This window comes from Camellia sinensis, chromosome 2, assembly GCF_055761805.1.
Source record: "Camellia sinensis isolate YWXY chromosome 2, ASM5576180v1, whole genome shotgun sequence".
In the NCBI taxonomy this organism is placed as follows: domain Eukaryota; kingdom Viridiplantae; phylum Streptophyta; class Magnoliopsida; order Ericales; family Theaceae; genus Camellia; species Camellia sinensis.
Genome location: NC_138962.1, coordinates 98,755,671 through 98,780,584, shown reverse-complemented (window position 1 = coordinate 98,780,584; position 24,914 = coordinate 98,755,671). Strand labels below are relative to the sequence as shown.

At 36.1% G+C, this 24,914-nt stretch overlaps 1 pseudogene across 1 annotated transcript in view; it reads right to left on the bottom strand.

Annotated features, from left to right (window-relative positions):
• The window catches only part of LOC114316583 (nuclear pore complex protein NUP107-like), a 53,353-nt pseudogene that overhangs the window by 1,048 nt on the left and 27,391 nt on the right, over window positions 1-24,914 (bottom strand). The window contains exons 11-23 of the transcript XR_014361398.1: window positions 18,559-18,794; window positions 18,424-18,481; window positions 15,836-15,924; window positions 15,181-15,307; window positions 14,163-14,285; window positions 12,294-12,392; window positions 12,001-12,189; window positions 5,970-6,144; window positions 5,693-5,849; window positions 4,332-4,534; window positions 1,201-1,342; window positions 329-489; window positions 4-120 (exon numbers count right to left, since the gene is read on the bottom strand). The product of XR_014361398.1 is annotated as a nuclear pore complex protein NUP107-like (transcript). The remainder of the gene's footprint in view (window positions 1-3; window positions 121-328; window positions 490-1,200; window positions 1,343-4,331; window positions 4,535-5,692; window positions 5,850-5,969; window positions 6,145-12,000; window positions 12,190-12,293; window positions 12,393-14,162; window positions 14,286-15,180; window positions 15,308-15,835; window positions 15,925-18,423; window positions 18,482-18,558; window positions 18,795-24,914) is intronic.

Sequence of the window (24,914 nt, the reverse complement as noted above, 5' to 3'; positions counted from 1 at the left end):
TACCTGCAATTGCTGCTGACTAAATAAATGGAGAAACCCAGTTTCAGGCAATGCAACTAGTTCAATCAGCTCATCATGGCTTTCAGGTGGATTGCCCGACTCCACGAGCGAAACAGAAACCTGTGAATTTAGCACGAAACAAAAACTAAAAACTACTATTCTTTACTACAGATCCTTTGTTTCTCTTACAAATTTCCTTGAGATTGCAAAGAAAAATATATATTATTTTTAAAAGGAAGAAATTGGCAAAATGGTAGAACGTTACATGGTAAACCAACCAATTTGAAGAAACACAAAAGGACTTCCGGCTTCCAAAAAACAACTTTACCTGCATACATCTAAGAGTAACTTCTGGAATGCAACACCTTCGACAAAGGCCCCTCACGATGTATGTAGCTGGGCCTTCCGGGGAACCATCTTTGCTTGAATACCAGGCATCTAATCGTAAGATCTCCACTGTTACACCAGCTTGAAATCGAACAAGCTCTCCTGCATTCATACATTATATAACACAAAAGAAAGTCGTTTTAAACAATACACAACCTATAACTAGCGGCTCACATCCAGGTTTCGCATTGTGTTTACATCTCCATTTACTAAATACCATGTAGGACAGGACATGTGATGTCAAACAGCTCCTAGTAATTCCTGTTGGATACCTTGTATTAGACTTTACCCAATCCGAATGTAGAACTGAATTGCATTTGAGCAAATTTAGACAAGGACATGAAGGTATTGGCCAATTTGTGACAGAAGAGCCAACAATCCAACTGCCAATATCCGTTTTTCAAGCAACATGCAGAAAGGGCCAAGAAACTTTTGTAGACTTTCAAATTAGCATGTTCCACTATATCTTCCGTCATCCTTTGTATTTTAGTTACTTGTAAATTCTATTCAACACATAAACATGGCATGATTTTTTGGAAACAAAAAAGTATTTAATTAAAGCCACAAGCTTGCAACTCTGTATAAATGTTCATATATACATATAACAAGCTTTTATTTTTTCAAGGTGTGTTTGGATGTCCCCTCAAATTTGATTAGTTCTATTGCAATCATGTGGAATCTAAAGTAAAAGTTGATCACCTAAAAAACTGAGCCATCAAGTAAAATAGGAGTCTTTAACCACTACCAGTTAACAGATTTAAGTTCCAAAATAATGAATTTTGAAAGGATAATGCAGTTACAACCATCCCTTACCTTTAAAGCCAGCAGCGATCACTGTAGCAAGAATGCCACCATCATTAAGTTCATGTGGACCAAGTCCATCACCGTCTGTTGCCAAGTAGCGAAGAACAACCTCAATGCAGTAATTGTCTGTTGATGAGATAGAGACGCTCACCTTCCCATCAAGGAAAAATGTTAGAGACAAAAGATGTGTGTGTGTGTATATATATATATATATATAGAGAGAGAGAGAGACCTAACTTAAAAAGCTTATCTGATGAAAAATAGTTGGCAGAAGCAAATTTTACATATTACATAATTATATCCTACATCACCTCATTAAACTTTGTAGATTATGCAGGACTTAAGTATCAAGTGATTCATAAACAAATCAATAGATATTTAATGGTATTGTTTCAGGAACTGAAAGGTTTAATTTGAGTTGTGGTCAAAGTTTTTAGAGGCGAATGTGTAACTTGAGGTTTTTTTTTCTTTTTTCTTGGCACCAGGCTGTCCGGGTCAAAGCCCGACTAATTCCTAGGGGTGCACACTCCCTCGGCAAGGAGTTTTCTGCAAGTGGACCACGGTTAATTCAAGGGTTTTCCTAAGAGGTTTCCATCCTTGAACCTTGGAAAGAGCACACCCCCCAGACCCAAGGCCTTGCCAACAAGCCAACCCCTTGGGGTTTAACTCGAGGGGAGGTGAAAGCCTTAAGGCGTTGAGGCATAAGCATTCAAAATTTAAATTTTAATATTTAGTTATTAAATCAAATATTTTAAATTACTAAATAAATAAATAAAATTATTAAAATATAAGAGTGTAAATACTTTTCTCCACAAGGCATTAAACATTTCACTGTAGAGAAGGAAACCTGCCTTCATTAAAAGTGAAATTAATATTCTTAGCTTTAGTGATTGAACTTTTCACTTGAACATTAACTCTGTTTTTTCTTGATTGATCATTTCCTCTTATAGAATATAGTTGCAAAAATGATTCTTTTTATTTTTTGCCTTTTTATGTTTGTTTCATCTACTAGATTAAGTTTACCAATAGCCTAGGGGAACTTCTTCTTATGCCCTCATATGCTTATGCGCAAAAAATGTACAAGGCTCACCTAAGGTGCATGCCATAGACTGTGATGCGCAACCCTTTGGAAAACGTAGTCTAAAAATCAAAGCCTTGATACGTTTTACCTTAGCCTCAAGGCGAGGTAAACATCAAGGCGAGCCTCAATAAAGCCTTTTAATATTTTGGTTGTTGTAAGAAACCCAAGAAGTAAGGATCCAAACAACACAGCAAGTTCCAAATAATTAGGATACAATCACAGCCGAGTCATGGCTAATTATCTATTTAATATGAAATTAAAAACAAATTATTCATTTTTTCACATAGCAAAATTTCTATTTACTATATGAAAATAATAACAAATAGTTTATGTTCTACATATAAACGTTGAAAATAATTAGGAAGAGAACTTAATGTTTTACTTTTAGAAGTCACAATTCACAAACAATTTTGAAGTTGTAAAGGTTCAAGGTTCTAAATATTAAAAAATCCAAATGATCAATAAATATGTAAATCCATACTACTCATTATTCTCTCAACTTTTCAAAAAACCTCAGGTTCACACTATATGCATCATATTCTATGAAGCACGGACACTTCATCTGATCTAACATATCAGCGTCTAATACGTCTGGGACACAAACATGTTCGGAGATGCGGCAAATACGTGTTAGACACACCCTCTCCTGTGTCCCATTTTTTTCACTTCTTTTGGTTGTTGGACACACCTCTGACATTCTCTGGACATGCGTGTCCCTTTCTGGAACAATCCTTGGACAAGACGATGGGCCCCAAAAAAAAAAAAAAATCACTGATTTTGTTCATTCAGCCTACAGGAACCCTAGATCTATGATTCAAAGAAAAAGTAGAACTAATCATATCAGCATAACTACAATTAATGTTAAAAAAAGGAAAAGGCAAAAAAAAAAAGAAACGTACTTACCTGGGTTCAGCTTTGTCTTCTTCAACACATCTTAAATTTTTTATTAGGGTTTGTAATCTTTACATCTCACCAAACGGGCTAGGTTGCAAAACTCTCTTTTCTATTGGTATGTAGTACACCTATTATGGGATTTGTTGGGTGTTTTATTCTACATTTCCATCGATCCAATTCATTATGCAAGGCTTTGTCTTTGGATCTTAGTTGCGCAAAGCGGGGGCGAGGGAGAGAGAGCATATAGAAGTTTCTAAGGTAGGGAATGCCTATGGAAGCGTATATATATTTCATATATTAAACGCATAAATATATTATAACAATTAATTTTCTACATAGACATAAAATATGAATAAGAATTTGTGATTGACGTCAATTATAAATTGTTTTTGTCAAGTATGAATACACATTATATAAATAGAAAGTACTATCATTAGTTTAAGTTGTTTTTCTTTTGTTTCTTTGATATTTGTATGTTTTTCGTTTCTATCTCAGTTGAGAGCAAGTTTCTTCCTTGATGGAAGGGAGTTTCTTACTTGGGAGCACATAAACATGTTTCTCAATAAGAAGCGTCACCTAAGTAGAAGTTTTTTGCTACTCAGATTTGGATATCATCAAGCCCATCATTTCAAAGGAGGATGCATGGAAAAAAAATATTGCAAACAAAAAAATAAATAAATAAACAAATAGTTTATTATTAAATAAAAAATATCCAATAAAAATGAAAAAAAAAACTCAATATTAATTTAGTTTTTTCGAAATTCATGAATATTGTAATATATATTGCATATAAAATATATAAAAATGTCTCTTTCACGTGTCCATCGGCATGTCGTGTCTTGCTTTTTTTAAGACTGTTGTGTTGGCAAATCCGAATCATGTTGTATATTTGTCACGTGTCAAGTGTCTGTGTCCACGCTTCTTTAGATCATAATAGATGGACCTAATCATGGATAGAGTAGTGACCTTCGGAAAATAGTGCACCTTAACACATTACGAGACTATCCCACTAAAAATAATGCAATCAAATTTGGCATATAGATCCTTAAGGCACAATGAAGCACAAAAGTGTAAAGCTATCCTCAAATTACCAAAAACTAATATACCATTTCATTTGGCTCCCATCCCTCTGAATCATATGACAGGACGAAAGGAAGCAACATACCATGAGCTGGCGATTTAAGACAACTTCCTCGCTTACTGAAGAATAAAGGGCACTCAGTAGTGTTGCACACGAGGTGGCATCCGAGCACATACATTCACCAGAAGGCAGACAAAGCATTGCAATGGCATGCAATTCTAGGAACAAAGGTACTATTGATTCATAAACATGATCTTCAGTGGGAACCAACCATGGATTTTCTTTTCCTAGTGTGGGTACTTGCATCAAGCTCAATACGTGGCAAGCCCCACGGTGCCACATCACCAAAACCCCACCTACGTGGCAGACCAATAAGGCACCACGTTTGACATGTCGTATGTCTGATACATGGCGAGCCCTATGGGCGCCATGTGCCAAGGCAACCAAAACTATATGCTTAGCCTAAGAGGGAGCATATATACAAGCCCAAATATATCTAGCTATGAAGAGCCCTGCAACAGGCAGCACCATGGCCCCGCAGGGCCCATGGTCCTTCATACCTCGCTCCAAGGCCAAACAACAATACAATCAGCCCCCGGCTCACTTGGACTTGGATTGATAAACAATGGCTCCTGCGGCCCATTCTCCTACTTGGTCACTTGGAAACGAGCCCTTGGCTCTCTTAAACACTAAGGTGGGCCCTGGCCCATTTATCTACTTGATGCCAGGGTTGGGAGCAGGACCCAGGCACTACTGCTCGGGATCATCAGAGGATACTGGACTGGCGGCTGAGGTCATGGGATCGTCGAGATGGTTGTCTTCTTGCTAAGACAACTCTATCTCAACCAGGCTTGGAGAAGAGGCAACAATGGCCTTACGTTCATGTCATCCGATGCATATACGAAACGTTACTTTCTGCCTGCCATGAAACGTTGCTCTCCGCCTGCCGGCAAGCCACAGACGGCAGAAGGGCTTATATCACTTCTGGCAAAGATGAGGAGAACGAGCCACCTGTCTAACAGTTTTCTTGGGCTCCAATACTCCTGCGGCCTATATAACGTATCGTATATGCAGCGAGAAACAACAACAATACAACCAAGTCTCATGCTTAAACACCCTCTCATATTTTACATTAGTGTTCAAAGGTCTATCGCTGCCAACCTCTCCCTCTCCAAGCTTGCCTTGACCTCCTCCTCTCCACCTCCGGTGATCTCAGGCCATTGAAGTGCCCGCCATCTTCCCGGACTACCTCTAACCACACCTCTCACCCACACCTAGAAAATAAAATACATCAATTAATTCAAACCTAAAAGCTCACAAGTAGAAGAACATAAAATGATGTGACTAAGTCAACAATCCGTAATAAAAACTAAACAAATAAACATGGTGGCTAATCCAAAGATCTCTACGTGCAATGTTTGTAGCATATAGGTAAATCAACTCACTTAAGAGCAGTGAAAATGATGAATTTAGTGTTTCCTTAGCTGCTGCAATCGCTCTTTGCTTTTCCTCAACTGACAATTCAAGGGGAGAAACTTCCACATTCTCTAACTCAACTTTCAGCCAGTTGCGATAAGTTGCATCACAGGAGTAGTACTCGCTCTAATTTAATGAAACATTGTACAAACTTGCAGTCTTAGAAGTGATAATATGTCGAGGCCAAAAGAAAAGCATAAACAACATTGAGTGCAATGAACAAGTACAGATCTAAATAAACCATACCCAGTCCTCGAACTCTCTTAGGTTCTCAGAAACATCATGATCCTCAGTAGAAAGAAGAGTTTCAGTTGGCTGTTTCAAAGGTTCAGCAAGAAAACTTAGCAATGTGTGTGCACCTATGGGCATTGCGGGCACCCTCCACATGGAAATAAGAGCAAACTCCCTGAACAGTATGTTGCTACAAACAATGAAAGATCAGTATTTAGCAAGCCAACAAGATGAGAACAAGAAAATAGGTAGGTAAGAAAAATAGTAAAGTAATTAGTCAAGCATGTATAAGAATAATGCAAGAAGAGACCACAGTAGCAGACAATGGGAGAAACTAGACAAATTCAAACCACAAATAGATGGTAGAGCTTAATCAAAGGAACAAGAAAAACATGTTCAGAACCTAGAAGCACCAGCAATAAAGACAATATCACAAATGTAATTGCTTCCAATTTTAAATCAAGTAAAGAATAAAAATAAAAATCACTAAGTTCTCATTATTCACTGAAAAAGGGCACTTTTTACATGATTTGTGGACATGTATACAAGTATCGAATGTCAATACTGGAACCAAATGTATGATATGGAAAACCCCACAATTCAGGACACGGGGAAATGGACTCATATTTGTATTCATCTAAGTTCCATTACCCTTGTACTAAATACACTCCTGTAACTTAGAAGACAGCAGATGGGTAAAGAAAGTTTATAATTGGGTGAGGCCAAAGCCAGTTAGCTGGTGTTGGTTTGACCTATTGAAAGTATTAGGATATGAAGCACGGACACAGACACACATGCGGACACGGACACGGACACGGACACGGACACGGACACGGGACTCGGTAATTTCTAAAAAATGGGGACACGGACACGGCAAGAGACACGGCAAATTTTTAATTTTTTTATAAATATTTTTATTTTAATATACATTAATTATTTTATTTATTTATTATATTTTTTAAATAATGTGTTCTAATTAATTTATTTTATTTTATGTTACATACATGTGTTTATTTATTTTTTTATTAATATGCATAAGTATATATTATCTTATAATATATATTATATATTATCTTATAAGTATATTATATGTTATATAATAACTATTATATAATATATAATAATAATAGTTATCCTTAAAACTGAAATTCATGTTATGATGTCCAACCATTAACTCTTAGACCAATTATAATATAATAGTTATATATATATATATATGTGTGTGAGTCAAGAAGATAGAGACGAGAGAGAGAGAGAGAGAGACAGAAGCAAGAGAGCGATCGATCGCGATCACAATCGCAAGGGAGAGAGAAGGTGAGAGAGCTCTGAGAAGTCGAATTGACGGGCTCTGGATCGTCGAAGTCAAAGGGAGTTGAAGTGGACTGGATCATTGAAGTCGAAGGGCTATCGCTAGTCGAAATGGACTGGATGGAGGTCGATTGGCTCGAGATCGAAGTCATGAGAGAGCAAGAGAGAGAGCGAGGCTTATGGCGCCGACCAGGTTTGTACTCCTTTTCTCTTTCATTTACTCTTCTCACCGACCATGTCCCATGGCGTGTCCAGATTTGGACATGCGTGTCCTCGCCGTGTCTCTGCCGTGTCCCTTGCAAAAAAATAAATTAAATTAAAGGGACACGCCATATGGCGTGTCTCGTACGTGTCCTCGACGTGTCCCCGTATCCAACACCGCCACGGCTTCCATTTTGGTGTGTCCATGCTTCATAGTTATTAGGAGAAAGTGATTTTGTTAAGTTTGATCCGTGTTCCATTTTTTGAGATTACCATATCCCGTGTCCATGTTCATCCTTCTTAAGTGCAATTAAGCATATAAAAAACAAATATAGGGATCATTCCGAAGTATTTACAATTCATTTAAAGCTTCAATAATTACTTGAGTACATGGGCGTACGGACCACTTGTTTCCAAGTTGAATCCGGGGTTATGCAAAAAAGCCTCTTTTTGAGCATGGTGTTTTATTTTTGAACTCAACTTCCGGTTACAGCCAATAAAGCACCAATAGGAGGGGGAAAAAAATAAGAATTTCACTCTAATAGACGCATCCTTTGAAGACTCAAGAACTCTAGTACAAGAAAGGAAAGGAAAACCATTTTCTTTTACTGTCATGTACACGTGTTCAATTGTTACACGTGTTCAATTGTTACAAGAAAATGTAGGTTCCACCATAACTATTTTCTTTAAGAAACTAGTTTTCCTCAAATGCTTTCCTATAAAAAGTACAAGATTCAACATCGAGGAAAAGTTAAAATTATTTTTCTACATAAATTTTCTTTTAAACTGAATAAATAACGGGAAAATGAATTATTTCTATTTTATTTTCCTTTCCTTTCCGTTAAACCATTTTCTCTCAAGAAACATTTTCGTGTAACAATATATGCTTGGCATCAAGTTGTTGAAGGGGGCTAGTCTTTTTTGACTTTTTCTTTACTGTTTGTATTAAAATAAGACTTCAAAAGACAAATTTTCTGCATTTCAAGTGGATTCAGAGCCTCATAGACGGATCTACCTTTACAAACTTCACTTTCTAGAGTTATTGCCAGGTGTTTCACATATAACATATTTTTCCAACCAAAGAATTTTTTTTCACATATTACAAGCCCTTTAGTGTAAAGCTACTATAAATGTCTTTGTGAGAATTTTTTTTTTTTTTTTTTTGATAAGTAAGCAAATATTATTAAGAAAGCATCAAGATGATGCAACCAATACAAAAAAACCACCCCATAAAGGAGAACCAATAAAACAAGGGCTGACCAATCACCTCATCTAAAAAATCTAAAAACACAAATAAATCCGGATCTACCCTACCCTCCAACCAACTATACAAAACTAGAAGAAGATGACTTTGTAACCAAGAAACACTATGAGATACCTTGAAGAAGGTACGTCTATTCCGCTCTAACCAAAGCAACCACATCAAACAGAACGGAACCAACAACCAAGCTCGTCGCCGCCGCCGGCCAAGACGAACGCCCCGCCAAGCCCAAAGGTACATCTTTGTGAGAATATATTGTATATATTCTATATCAGGCATACTTCTGATTGTATATATTAGGCTTGATTCAAGCATGGTTGTAATTACGTTATATTAGGTATGATTGTGATTATGTAATCTTTGTATTTTCTTTTTAGTTTTAGGAGTTAGGGATTATATATACTGAGGTCTTGATGTAACTATATATACAATTGAATATACGAATTTCTCATAAAACCAATAGTCTTGACATATAAAATCTTGAAATTCCTTTACAAATAATAATGGATCCACTATGGAGAAAACAAGAACCAAAACATTTCAAATACCATCATTTCCAAACATGGTTATTGAGAAGTTGGCAATGAGTAAACCAAATGGAAAAAAAGGCTTCAACGGGAAAAAAAGGTTAGCATCCATTACATTGGCAAGTTGAAAATGAACTGAGAAATACGTAGGTGTAGAAGTTATTAAGGATGGGATGTTGGGGTTAATAATAGGGTTGTCATTATACCCGCTAACCCGCATAAATCGTCCGACCCAGACAGCCTCATGATGTTAGAGACGATTTCGAGCAGGTGCATGATAGGCTGTAGTTTTCTAATATATTATTTCACGAGTTTGTGGTCGGAAATGGATACAAAAAATACACACCAGACCAAATAAATATAATTATATAGCATTTTATATTGGTGGCCTTGGAAGTACACTCTTGTCAGTCTGAGCTCTCTATGATAGACTGCTACGCTTTCTCATAACCATTCAATTTCTCTCATAAACCCAAAGACTTCCCCAAAAAACAAAGATACTCTCTCTATCTCTCACTCATTCTCGGTCTCTCTCACTTTCTCCCATTTTTCTTCATAACCATTCAATGTTTTTCTCTAATAAACCCTAAGAGTCTTTTCTAGAAAACTAAAAAGACTCTCTATCTCTCAGTCTCTCTTCACTCTATAGGTCACTTACACTCTGTTTTTTCTTCTCTCCATTGGAGTCTAAGAAATATTCTCTCTCTCTCTCTCTCTCTCTCTCTCTCTCTCTCTCTTTTCCCTCTTTTTTCCCCCATTTCCTTCCTCCACTCTCTCCTATACGGATCTGTAAATATATATATATATATATAAATATAAGCTTTAAGGTGTATTCTTTTGAAATTTGAATTTCATTTTTTATAATTTTTTTTTCTACTCTTTCTCTATCTTCGTTGGATCTTCAAAATCGACTAAACTGATAATCAAACCGAGGTCTATGATTCGGTTGATTTCAAACAGTATATCGACTGATAAAGAGTGACTAATTTCCTCACCCGATGGTGTCGGTTCAGTTGACGAGCTAAGGGTAACCCGACCCGACTCGACACGACTCAACTCGTGAACACTCGTAGTTAATATAGCATGCGTACAGGGGACAAAAGAAGACTCACAATTCCACCAGCCATGGGTTATGGGACTTGAAATTTTGGTCAAGTAGTACCACAACAAATTTTGACGTTGAGAACTTATACCACCCTGACATGTGGCGAGCCCTATGAGCACCGCGACATTATCACCATACCTCTGCATGGCAAAGCTCCGAGACCCAACGATGTCCTCACAAGACAAATTGAGGTTGTATGCCGAGCATAAGTAGGGACATATACCCACCAACTAGGATGCTTAGCTCACAAGAGTAGGTGCCGCCCTAACAGGAAAGCGCTCCAAAGTGAATGAGTCAAAGTATGAAGAGCACGATGCATGGTTGGGAGCCTGTGGCAGAGCCAAGTTCACCGCTTAGCCATAACCTACTTGATAACATCATGGCTCTAGAGCACCCAGTTTGCCTAGAGCCTACGTTGACCATTGTCCTTTGTACCTCATTCTTACTAGGAACACTCGAGAATTACTATCTCGACTCAGTCAACATAACCTAGTCCTCAGCTTGCCTATGTCTCCCTTATGCACTCCCTATGTCTCCCTAGGCATTCACTGCTTGAGATCATTTAAGGATTATAGATTGGAGGCTAGGATCAAGGGTTCGTCAAGGTTGCCTGGCTACCCTAAGAAAACAACTCCACCTTGACTAGGCTTAACGAGAAGGGACGTTGACCTTTCACTCTCGACTGCTACATGCCTTGATACACCTCCCAAGATATCATACCTACCCATCTAACTCCTATGATGGCCTAAACGGTGAGTAATTTAGGCTTTAACAGTTAAATTAAAAGCTAATAGGTAAAGGAAGGGATTGATTTGGGGGTGATTGGATAAGGCTTTGAGGTTGAAAAGTGCACTTTTCAAAGGCTGTAAATAGTAACCCGATAATAATAACCAGGGTTTGGGTGTAAAGAAGAAGAAGAAGAAGATGATAGGTTTAAGAATCCCTTCGTTATTATTGGGTTACTAAGAAAGCTTTCTTAGTTATTATCAAACCCTAACTGATTTTGGAGCTTTCATGGTCCACAAGAAAGCTTCAAAGCACTGAAATATTTTTAACATATCAACTCTATTAAATATAAGCATTAGATGACTTTATATAGAACTAGGAGAGTTCCTAAACCAACAAGAACCAAAAAACTACTTTTGACCTCCAAAACCAATTTATGACCAAATAAGAAGTATAAATATAAACCAATTAAATAACTGGACCCACAAGAGAACTCATGGACAACCCCTACAGCCCATGTTAGCAAATTTGAAATTGCTAAAATACCTCTTGACTTAAAAATACGAGAAAACAAAAAAATAATCATAAAATAAGACTCTAATAATACTATAAACATAATTATATAAGATTCCTGTACGTTTCTCTTTGAAATCACGCCAATATCTAAATATCATCACTTCTTTGAATTTAGCCTTCCTTGAGCCTCTTATATTTTGCATCACCACCTCTGATACTTGATACCTAATACCTACAACCGTTGAGTTGGTAGATGTATATTGATTTAACCCTAACATTTGAGATAATCCTCCCTCTTTTTTGTGCATGTAGAAAAGTGTCCACGTAAATAGAAGAGACATGTTGCAATTTTTATGGGACCAAATACAAACAGAAGTACCTGCATATCAAACATATATATACCTGTGTAACAGTGCTCAGAGGAGAAGTTTGGCACTAGAAGCCTGAGCATCAATAATAGTGGAGGGAGGTGTAAAGCAGAGCCATTGTATGACCATAGCCTTTTGAAGACTCTGCAACCGATGTTGCTCAGCAACATCAGACGATTTATCATATTTTCCAGGTTTGATTTCCTGAGATCTTGACAGAACCCTATTAGAGTAGATTGCAAATGAACTCCCCAGTTATGAAAATAATACTATTCAATTCACCCTGTCTCAAACAATAAACTTAAGGTCAAGGAAATAGATAAAAACCTCTCAACAATTTCTTCGAAACTGCCTTTTGAATCATCTCCAGGAGAAAATGGTAAGTACTCAATAGCAGAAAGGAAGATTTTATATTTGACATGCACACTGGCCAAAGAAAAAGCAACAAGTTACCACATTAAAAACAAACTCACAACTTCATATTTAAGAATCTTCTTATAATCTTTCTGTGTATCCAGGATAGTTGGTAGCACAGCATTCTCCCTCCCAGTTCTACATACAATTTGTTGTTTCTCTTGAAAAGGGAAATCAGAAGCACGTTCATCATGAACACAAGTGATCATGAGAACTTCTGTCACACGGCTAGTGGGACATTTTACAGCAAATGAACAAAGAGAACAGTTATCAAACTGTTCACGGTACAGTACCCATATGCCAATGAAATAAAGAAGCCAAGGCTCCTCATTTCAAAAGAAACAACCATACCGCTCTTTAGTGACAACATGGATAATCTTATTGACATAGTTTAGTTGAGAAAACCTGGGCACAGTAACATTATCACTGCATTTCCCTTTGTATTGCAATTATATTTGTTCACAGAATATATCTATCAATATATAACAATACAAATGCAAATAAACAAGTTGAACAGATGAACTTCAGCAATATCTTAACATACGTAGTTTTATCTTCTTTTTTCCTTTTCTTTTGCTGCACGACCGCACATAGCTTACAATACATACAGAAGACTAAATGTACACTATTTTGCAAGCATAATGAGCATGTTTAGAAACAAAAAAATGTCTACAAGCCTAATTTTATATCCCATTTTGTTAATATCTAGGACTGAGTATTTTTTTCAGATGTGTTACTGAAAGAAAAGATTTTCTAGAAAATATTATAGTTTGGAAGAAAACAGTATTGGTCTTTGTAATGGTCCTCTGTCCTCCATTTGTGGCTATGTGAAATATTATATCCAACTTCTATATTTTTAGATTTTTTCTCTGAATTTCGTACAATGACACATAATGAATTTGATAGTTGTAACTAGGATAATCAATATTGAATCATCATAGTAATACTCATAAACATGAACCTTTAATGTATGCTCCATCATCTTCATTATTAATGTAGGTTTAGGGCCACCGTTAGTTACAATTTTTTTGTCATGATTATGGGAAAGTTATTTTGAATCAGACTTGTTTGATTAACCTAGTTGTAGCTTTGTAATCATTACATTGCATGAAAAGAAAAAAATCGAAACAAAATTTAGAAAAAAAAATATTAAAATTAATAAATTTTATATTAATTGTAACATAACATAAAATATATCCCATTTTGTTAATATCTAGGGAGGAAAAAGGACGAAAAAAATACTCAGTCCTGGGTTGAAATTACCACCTCCAACACCGTCTTTAGTTTTATTTAGGGTTAATTAGAATGCAGGGTGTAGGACCAAAAAAAAAATAACAAAACACGGGGGAGTTGCACCCCTCCATTTGTGTAAATTTTTTTTACTATCCCACTGTTTGATGATTCCCCCAATAACAAACAGTTTTTTTTTTTTTTTGATAAATAATACCCCCAGTAATAAATAGTGAAGCACAATTGAGGCACCTGTAAATTGTGCACAAGCCTAAAGAAGCATCAACTCCCTCCCAGCCAAAAAGGTTAAAAAAAAGACTAAATAAATCAAACATAAAGGAAAAGGAAAGAACAAGTTGGAGAACTATACACAAAACAAATCTTACAAACTTTTCTAACTCACCTTTTATATCATTGAAGTGAGTCCAGTTTCCACAGTTTCATTATTGTACAGTTAGCAAGAAAAATTTGTAAGATTTGTTAGTTTGGATAGCATTTTTCCAAAAGTAATAAAGAGACGAAACCAATTTCAGTTCTGCCATGAAAAAACACCTGCTGTTCAGCCTTAACTCCATCATGTGCACAAAGAGGTCAATGCAACGATGATGTGCAAGTTGAGAAGCATAAATGCCAACCAACTCTTCGCAGTGCGTTGAAAATAGAAATATCGCATACCTGGAAAATTAGAAATTGTATTTCCCAGTTAATGGTTGCACATAATGTCTCCCAATGCATGGCAATACCAAGCTAATGTAAACAATTGTATCCGACTTTGTTTAACATATACCAAATCATATAACGGAAAAAAAAACATAACCTTGGTCATTCTTCACAAGGCAAGTAAGCCATCCTATCTACGGACGTCACACATTTCAGGGGTATGAAGCCATATCTCATCCAAGAGATCCTCAAATGAATCAACTTGACCACATGGATGCCATCATGTCCTTTCTAATGGACTAGCAGAAAATTACTGGTACAAATTATAGATTTTAAAGACCAAGGTCTTACAAACAAAAAGAGCAAATACAGACCAATAAATTTCAAACTGAAATCCATTACAACAATTGATATTTGGTTTTCTATACAATAGGTCACTTGTCGGTTGTAACTTGTGTTTAATAATGCTAATTAGCTTTAATACAGTTACTCTCTAAAGAAACCAACTTGATTCTATGCTTTAAAACTGTGACTCTTTCATTTTTAATAAATCATTAAGTATCATCAGTTGTTACTTGTTAGCTTGAGTGCTTTCTCCTACCGCTGGTGCAAGTATCTTACTTATCAAAAACGAATATGAAGATGAATTGTTCTACTGTATCATCTTTATATGTGCTTTCAAATGATAATTGCAAATGAACATGACATAGCTGGACTCTCTACCTTGATAACTCTGTGGACAAACAACAAAACAAAAGGCACAAATCAAAATAATAGACACATGTAAAATACTATTGTCCAACTCTAACCATGTTAAAAAGACAACTCCACTGTGACAATCAATTATTTTAGGTATTACAATCTATTGATCTGTAACAATGATTAATAAGCATGGGTCAGAAACGCTTACATATGAAGAATGAGGTCACCAACAGTCATGATCTACTCTCTGAAAGCATCCTTCATTTGTCCACAAGTATCTAAGAACAAGAACCAAGTGTGCACCAAAACGAATCATCTGAGGATCACCATGAGGCCTGAGAGAAAGCAAAAAGCACATCCAGCTCAATGACATGAGTATCCCATGCTCAGGCGGATGAATGTTTATAATAACAAAGTGTTTAAGAAAACACGGATACATGCATGCATGTGCACAGTATGTTCTTCACTTTTATTTCATAAAAAAAAAAAATGGAATTTATAAAATAATAGTGAAGAACAAGTTCCAAACATGGTCTATAGTGAAACAGAATGCTACTTGGAATGCCAGTAAGAAACATCAACAGAGTTATTTTTAAGATGTTTTCCTTTTAAGCATTTGGCAGTATTTCAGCCACCTAATCGTGGTCTAGCTTTCAAATGGATCAACACAAAGCTGTGAATGACAACTTCAATTTATACATCTATTTCGTTAATCACAACAAGAATATAACAAACACAACAGGTGGCCACAACTTGGAAGGACCATAACAAGTTATACGCACACGAACATCAAAAAGAAAACAAAGGTTTGTATCTAGAAACAAGACTCTAACTTTAAATGCAGATAGAAAGTACAAATTCACCTGAAGACGTTTTCCTCATCTTCAGATGGTGATATCCATGACCATATAACGTCTAGCAGATGCGGTATATCCCCCATCATAAGATTCATCTGGACATCAATGATCAGTAAGAGAAGACTGGCCAATGACATGTTATTCAAACTGAGGAAACTAAAACAATTGCCACATTTGCTGATGTATACAGAAAAGCAAAAAAATCTTTCTATAGTAGAAAGCAAAAAAGACCAAGCACAGATACTTTGTTTTTATTAAAATTAAACAGAGCAAGCAAACATGCAGCGCAAGGACTTTGAAAAAAGAGAAGTGAGGAAGAGAAAAAAAATAAAACAAATAGTGGTGCTCTAAACTTGTTTCTTGGTACTCCCTCCGTCCCAAAATATTAATCTCTTATTCCATTTTTCATTGTCCCAAAATATTAGGCCCTTTTCAAAAATCAAGGACAAAAATAATATGAATTTCCTATTTTGCCATTCTTTTAAATTCATTATAGAAAGAACAATCATGACAATTGATATTCCCTAAAAAATGTGCTATCAAAGGGTAATTTTGGAAAATCAATTTTTTTTAAAGTGCAATAATTGTACTACCAAAAAAAGTTGAATTTCCCAAAAGGGACTATTATTTTGGGACGGAGGGAGTACAATATACACAAGAACCAAACCAAACTAAGCCTCAGGTTACACGGATGTCATGATTCATCATATGGTGTATAGGAACCTACATTAGGTTTTTTTTTTAAATAAAAAATAAAAAAACTGCCAAAAGTGAAATTCTTCCATTCTATAGGGGAATACATACAGAGGCGAGAAAGGAGATACAGAAGTAATCCAATGAATGCACAATAGACCAGCTGCGCTAAACAGATAATCAGCAAAATATTGTAAAGGCAATATGATACCAATGAGTTGCTAGCAACAAGTTCGTCACCAATAAGGGAATTTTGGTCATGACAGAAAACCCTCTGCTTTTTTCATCCAAATTGAGAACTAAATTCTATTAAGCTACAGAGTACAAAACACCCCATAAATGACAGGACCAAATAACACATTAGAATTGTGCTCTTTCTGCACCCAATTACTCAACTCACTTCAACAAAAAATTTCCCTACTACATGTGGTTGGATATATGGTCATTTCCCCTAGCTGGCAATATTTTAAGTCATGTCCTCAGATAATTCTAATTCAATTATGTCTTTTCTTATCATCTCAGCCCATCTCCTCCTGGGCCTTTTACTTATTTGACCACTCAATGTGAATCAAATAAGTCCTCCTTACATGTGCGTATGTGGTCTAGGTTACACATGCTTATATAATGCACATTAGTTTCATACCCATGCAATGTGGGACTCCTGCTTCATACCATCTCAAACGGCCTTTTTCCATTTTATCATGAGTTGGTGCCACTTTTAACTTAGGAGTGTTCAAAACGCCAAATCACCCAGCCTACCCAATGCGATCACATTACGGATGGTTTCGCCAATCCTATTGTCAGCAACCGTTGAGATTCTCAAAATTTATTTGAATTTGAGTCGGACATCGAGGCAAATTTATTTTTTCTCAAAATGCCTTATAAGGTATAGCAATCCAACCAACTCTAATTCCTTCTATGAGCCACATTTTCCTCAATCTTTATGAATAATTGACTCAAAACATCAGAAATTGACCACTCTTGGGTACCACTTACCCCTCCTCAAGTGTTACTTGATCTTTACCTTTATTTCTAAGTTTGCTAAAATTGCATTCCAAATAATTTGTTTTGGTCCTATTTAACCTAAAACCTTTAGATTCAATAGTGTCCCCCACAATTTTAACCTAAGAGTTTACCCCACTTATTTGTCAACTAAATCGTATTATTTGCATACTATCCCGTGCATGTTGAACATCAAATGTGTCCTGACAAGTTTGGTCACCAAGTCAGCAACGACCGTGAAGTTTCTTTATATCCAATTAACTTCGGAATATGCATAATTTGTGTAGAATAGAACTCATAATTTACTACTCAACATGTCTAAATATTTTTCCTACATAGAGATATTGATTGGTCTAAATATTGCTAATTTGGTTCTTACTATGTAATTGTGCAACATATTAGTTTTCATGCATGTTTAGGAGGTGAGAACCAGTCAAGCAGGTGGACAGTTACTAGAATTATCAGCAAGTTAAATTCCTTGAGCCTGTGTTTGGATCATAGATATGGGTAGGAGTTTGGAAAAAGAAAGGGAAAAAGGTGGGTGAAATGTGACTATATTTCATTCACATTTCACTAACATGTACCCTTTCACTTTTCCTTTCCAAATCCCTACCCAAATCCATGATCCAATCACAGCCTAAAATAGACTTTGATGATTGAAACTAGCAAATAGGTGGGTTGATCCGTACATTACTGTAACACAATCCCTTTTTAGGCAATCCATCAAACAAGTTAACTGTCAACAAGACTTCGTTTCCAACAAGTCATAACCACCCTTATTTATAATGGAACAGGTGGCCTGTGAGACATCATTTTAGAGCTCAAAACCAATTCGTATAAAGAATTTGCATTTGAATATTCAAGTATGCTAAAGTCTTCTGCTAAGAAGATGCTCTTACTTCAATTTGCCGGTGCTGCTCCTTGCATTCTTGAGTAATAGCTTCATGTACTGAGTCACTAAATCATGCAGAAAATAGAATTATCAAATACTAATATATCCCACCAGAAAATCGTAATAAATTCACGACGTATACCTTGAATGGAGTTTCTGAAGAAGCGCAGACAGATGCCGAGGTTGCTGATTCAGAACTTGTACTGGCCAATTTTCTGGCCCAACTGTAGATGGAGAAACACTGTCTCCTTGTCCATGGCTTCTGTCAATTGCATCTTCATAAGTTTTAAATTGATCCATTCCACCTGGTGGCAAGCGGACTAGTTCAAGATCCACCTGAACATCAAGCCATGACTTGGCCATCGCCCAACATGCTGACTGCAAAAGCATTCGAATTTAATTTCCAAGATAACTATAAACTACAGAAGTAACAGGGCAAGAAAATGAGAAGAAATGAAGATCAACGCAACTAAAACTCCCAAGAAATATTGCAAAGGGAGCAGCTAAACCTCAAGACTTGAGCCATTTAAACAAATTACGTATTTAAACTATGAATCAGAATTCACTACCTCAAGCTCTAAACTTAACACACTGCTTATTCACAGAACTTGATTACGTTGTCTACTAGTATAGTATGAGAAAGTATTCATGACAATGGAGAGCGACAAGCATAAACAACAATACAGCGTGGTTGTTGTGAAGGCAAATGTGTGGCTTGATCATTATTTTTCTCCCTTCAAAAGGTGGGTGTTTATTGGAATGGTACTCTATAGACCTCATAATGGATAAAATAACACTACTCTATTATCCAGTCACGGCCAAGTGTAGCTTGTCAAGAGAGGGCCTTGAAGTTTCTTACCCCTTCGCAGAAGGTGCTTCTTGTAAAGTATAAGCTTCTAGTTCTAAAGTATCTCCCTACAACCAGAGCAGAAGTTAAATAAAATTGTGCTTTGTTGAAAATTATTGAAAAGCTCAACATGGTTTAGATAAGATGTTGGTCAAGCGGTATCAAATAGGATTGCGAAGAACTACGATATAAAGAGGTACCTTAGAAGTTGCATAGCTGAGCTTTTATCTTTTCTGTATAATCTCAGTATACATAAGTTGAGCCTTGAGGCTGTGAACCAAGCTATTATTGCGAAAATTGGTGAATACAACCACCAAGAAAACTTGGAAGTTTCAAATAGCATTTTGTGTGCTTGGTAGTTGTGGTTAAGTGAGGTTAGAGGTGGTCGGTTGTGAACCTTTGGGAAAATGACGGGCACTTTAGTGGCTTGAGAGCACTGGAGGTGGAGGAAGAGAAGACCTAAGTAGGCCTAGAGATGGGGGCGCATAGTGAGACCTTGAACACTTAGAGCATGTTTGGTACGAAGGAATGGAATGAGTGTGGGAATGGAATGCAAGGTTGAATAGAATGGAATGTTCATTCCCATTCCATTATTTGGTTGCCAACATGAAATGACATAGAAATATAATGAGAATGACATAGAATAGAATATTTTTAATTTTTCGATTTTATTTATTATTATTATTATTATTATTATTATTATTATAACAAGCTAGTAACAAACAAGTTAAAAATTCATATAGATTATGATAGTTGTGGAAGGGATGGGGTCAGTGGTGGTATTGGTGGCGGCATCGGTGGTCGTGATAGTATTGGTATTAGGATGATGGTGGTGGTAGGTCACTATGACGGTAGTGGGGTAAGCTAGTGTTGTGGTGTTTGTGGAGGTGGTGGTGTTGGTTGTGGCGGCGACAATGGTGGTGGCAGGTAGTGGTAGTAGAGTGGTGGTTCTCACGATAAAGGTAATGTGATTTTTGTAAAAATGGTGATAGTGGTGGTAAGGTAATGGTTGTGGCGGTGACGATGGTGGTGGTGGTCGGTAGCAATAGCAGAGTGGTGGTTTTGCAATAATGGTGGTGGTTGTATGCTTTTTGTTAAAGTGGCGGTAAGGTAATGGTTTTAGCAGCAGAGGCAGTGGTGATGATAGAAGCGGAGGTAGTAGGGTAGTGATTCTAGCGATGGTGGTAGTGATTGTGGAGGTGGTAGTTGTAGCGGTGGTAGTTGTGCTGGCATCGGCGGTGGTAGTAGGGTGGCAGTGGTGGTGGTTGTGGAGGTAGTGGTAGTGGTTATGGCGGTGTGTTTGTGGTGATGCGGTGGTTGTGGTGGTGATGTGGTTCTTGTAATTGTGGCATCGATGGTGGTGGTGATAATGTAGTAATGGTAGTAGTGATTATGATGGTGGCAACAATAGGGTGGTGATTGTGGCGATGACAGTAGTAGTAATGGTGGTGGCAGTGATCGAAAGGAGTGGTAGTAGAAAGGAATGGTGGAAGTAGCTAATTGATAATGTTTTGTAGTGATTCTATGATCGAATGGAATGACTATTCCTTAAGTTAGAGAAAGGAATAGGCATTCTCACATGCAAGGTTTTAAAAAGCAGCCGCAACCGTTACGTAACGGTTGTAATGGTTACTGCCACCCATTACGGCCGCTTTTGCAGTGTGATTGAGATTCACAAGTGTGTCAGCCGTAGCGGCTGCCGTAGCGATCGTAACGGTGCTGTAACGACCTGATACGCACCGTTACGTAATGGTTCTGAACTGCTTCTTTCGAAGAAAAAGAACACACAAAAAAAAAACTGAAAATAGGGGAAGAGGGATAGGAAGAAGAGGGACGATAAAGAGAGAAAATGGAGGAGTAAGAGATAGAGAGAGAGAAGAGGGAAGATGAAGAACAAGTTATTGATTTCTTGAAGCTGTAAGACTTATGCTATTCTATTCAGCGGCTATCACTCAACCATTTTGTTTGTGTGTGTCTATGTATATATTGTTTGAAAATAATAATAATAAGTGTGGTCATTATCTATTTAGCTTGGTTAAAATATGTATGTATATATATATATTTAGACTCTTATTTATTCTCTTACTTTTGTCATTATTTATCTTATATATAATAGTTAGTGATTGATCTTTTGTATAATATAAAGTCATTAATTATTAAAATAAAATATAAAAAACTCAGTTTATAGTGATTTAAAAATATAAAATATATTGGATCATACTTTAAAATTTATAAAAATTGATCAATATTTATTTTAAACCCAATAAATATGATTATGGAAAAAAAATATACGTATCGGTAAGTTTTTTTCAAATTGTGCGAAAAATAAAAAAATTCATTGTTTCAGTTACTGCAACCGTTACGCTAGGGCCTTTACACCCCACAACTGCAACCGCACCACCGCTACCGTTACGGCAACCGCAACCGCTTTTCAGAATCTTGGTGACATAAAAAAATAGACAAAGTCATCTCACCATCGTGCTACTTCATTGCCCTTCTACAACTACATTTAAACAGTTATTCAACTAGACAACAAATATGACAGGTCAACAACTAATTCTCCTTTCATTACAGCAGTTCAAGAAAACTAAATTACAAAGATTAACTATTTGCAATATCAACCACCTCTTATATCAGTTTACTACATAATTTTTAGGATTAATTTCAATTTTATCCCGTAAACTATTGCCGTTTTTTTCTATTTCATCCCTAAACTATCAATTTATCTAGTTAATCCCTAAAAATTTGATTTCAGTTCATATGGTCCAATTAGAGACAGCCCATCCAAATCAATAATGAGGGAAACCTAATCCACTAGGCAAAAAAATAATTTTACAGTTTAGACAACCTAATAGTGGTTTTGGCAATAGTTTTTTTATTGGCCTTTTTTTGTCTTTAGTGACCTTTTTTAAAAAGAAAATTTCAAAAAAAAAATCACTTTTAAGTCTTACTAGACTAAACAGACCTTAAAAGCAACTAAAAAAAACTTTAAAATTGTCTTTTTTGAGTTTTTTTTTCTCTAGTGAGCTTTTTTTGGAAATTTTCAATTTTTTCCTACTTTTAAGATCCATTTAGACTTTTTGGGTGGATAAGATCCATTTCGACTTGACAAACCTAAAAAGTAAAAAGTTCTGGCACAAATTTTTTAAAAAAATCACTTAAAAAAAAATGGGCAAAAAAATGTAGATTTGTTAGCTATGCCAAACATAGCCTAAATCATACAAAAACTATATTAGACAACTTACACTCTACAACCATCTATGAAGCACGAGTACGGGTACGAGTACTGTACTGGTACGATACGGGTACGTCGATACTGTAAAATTCAAAAAAAATAGGGTACGAGTACGGCTTGATACGCTTGTAAAAAAATATTTATTTTTAATTTAGAAAAATGCAAAAATTAATTAAATGGTTTAAGTTGTTAAGGTTCAACCAATATTTAACATTTAATGCCAAAAGTAAAAGTATAAATCAAAATTAAATGTCAATATATTAAATAACTTACAAACTATAGTTTAATTTTAAAATCATGCTAAGCATAAAACAAAAAATAAAAAAGAAGTCTAATGAAATGAGTTTTATCTCTGTAGTAGAAGGAAAATATTGTTTCAACTAAGGTACGGTACGGCTTGAATATATACTGGGTACGTCAAAAATTAAGAAGAAAAAACTTGGGTACGTATTTCGTATACCCAGTACGTATGCAGAAGTACCATACGAGGTACGGTACGCCGGTAAGTACTCGGTACAGGTACAGCAAGTTTTCCAAAGTACCCATGCTTCATAGACAACCATACACCCATCCTCTTCTGTAACCCTCAATTCAAATTAGCGAATAAAAAAAATGATTGTTGGTTCATGTGGTTTAAATTGTTCAATTATTAAAACGACTTTTTGCCCATCAAATTAGGTTTTAACATTCAATTGGACTACTTTAGTTGAAATTAAAATCTTTATGACTAAATAAAAATAAAGGGTAACTTACAAATACACCCCCTGAAATTTGCTTAAAATACAAATTACTCCCTATAGTTCTGTAAATTACATCTTGCCACTTCAAGTTTCTAATTGCATAACCAATGACTTCTTTAATTAATAAATCATCAAGTCAATTAACAATTTTTAATGATATCATAAATATATTTCAATTAAAAATTCAAGTAATTTTATTATTGTATAGGAGAGTGGTTAAGAATTTCATTTTTTCTATTAATTTTAGTAAATAAAATTTTTTGACAAGGAGGTATTTGTAATTTTCAAAACTATAGGAGGCAATTCGTATTTTAACTTAAATCTCAAGGGGTGCATTTGTAATTTAGCATAAATAAAATTAATAGTTTAAGGACGAAACACAAAGAGTGGAAATAGTTTCAAGAAACATTTTTTTGAGCATCAACAAAGAATTTTATTAAAAAAGAAGAATGAGAGAAGACAAGAAGTCCTTAAACAAATAGAGAAAAAGAAGGCAAAACAGTCAAAACAAATAACGTTGAACTCCTAGCACTAGAGATGGCAAGCAGCAGACCAATCCTTAGAAATCAAGAAAAATAAAACTCCTTCAAGAGGAGGAGAAGCAAATGCCCAAAATGAAGCCAAATATCCCGCCCTATTTCACAAAGCCTCCTCATCTAATTCCTTGCCGCCAAAGATTTGTGCATTTCTCTCCAACCAGATAGTCCAAGAAATAGCAAACACAATTAAGGACCACATTGTTTTGGCTCTCTTGTTGCCGCCCAATCCATTGAACCTAACAAGAAGCATATGAATGCATTCCCGCGGAGCAAGCCACTGAACATCACATAGGCCAAACAAACGCTACCATAAAGCAAAAGCCACCGGGTAGTGCAAAAATAGATGATCCGCCGATTCCGAGTTCCTCTTACACATCACACACCATTTGAAGACAAAGAAAGTGATTGGTTGTGACACCCTTCTGAGCTAAGGGCCACATGAAAAACTTCACTTTATGAGGAACAACCGCTTTCCAAATTTTCTTATGAAGAGTAAACAAAGGGATCATCAATGAGTTTATCGAACAAAGATTTACAAGAGAACACCCCTGAAGAACTAATATTCCAAACCCTACTATCACAAGAGGAAGAAAGAAAAACCCCATCAATCAATAAAAACAAAGAAGCCAACTCACCAGCCTCCCTATCATTTAAATTCTTACGAAAACCAAGATTCCAAGAAATGGGTGCCACATTAGAACATGCCACCGACGCTATTGAAACATCCCGAGTACGAACCAATCTGTAAAGGAGTCGAAAAGGTCTATCGAACAAGGAATCTCCTAACCAAACATCCTCCCAAAATAGTGTTAACATATTATATTAGCCGAAAGTGTTGGCATATTATATTAGCCGAAAGATACACTAGGGTCTGTAATCATTGTGTGCCCTCAGGGATCACCTTGTAATTGTCTTTCTTGTAAACCCTAATCTTCATTTATAAATAGGGGGTGATATTCTATCATACCCCAAGTTGGTTACCCAAGCTTCATGGTATCAGAGCATCACCTCTAGGGCTAGGGTTCAAAGCATACCTAGTTGGATCATCTGCTGAATCGATCTTCTGCCACCATCATCATTCCGCTTCTTCTTCGTCTCCGTCTCACCTCCTCCGCTCGTCGATCTCCTCCAGCAGTT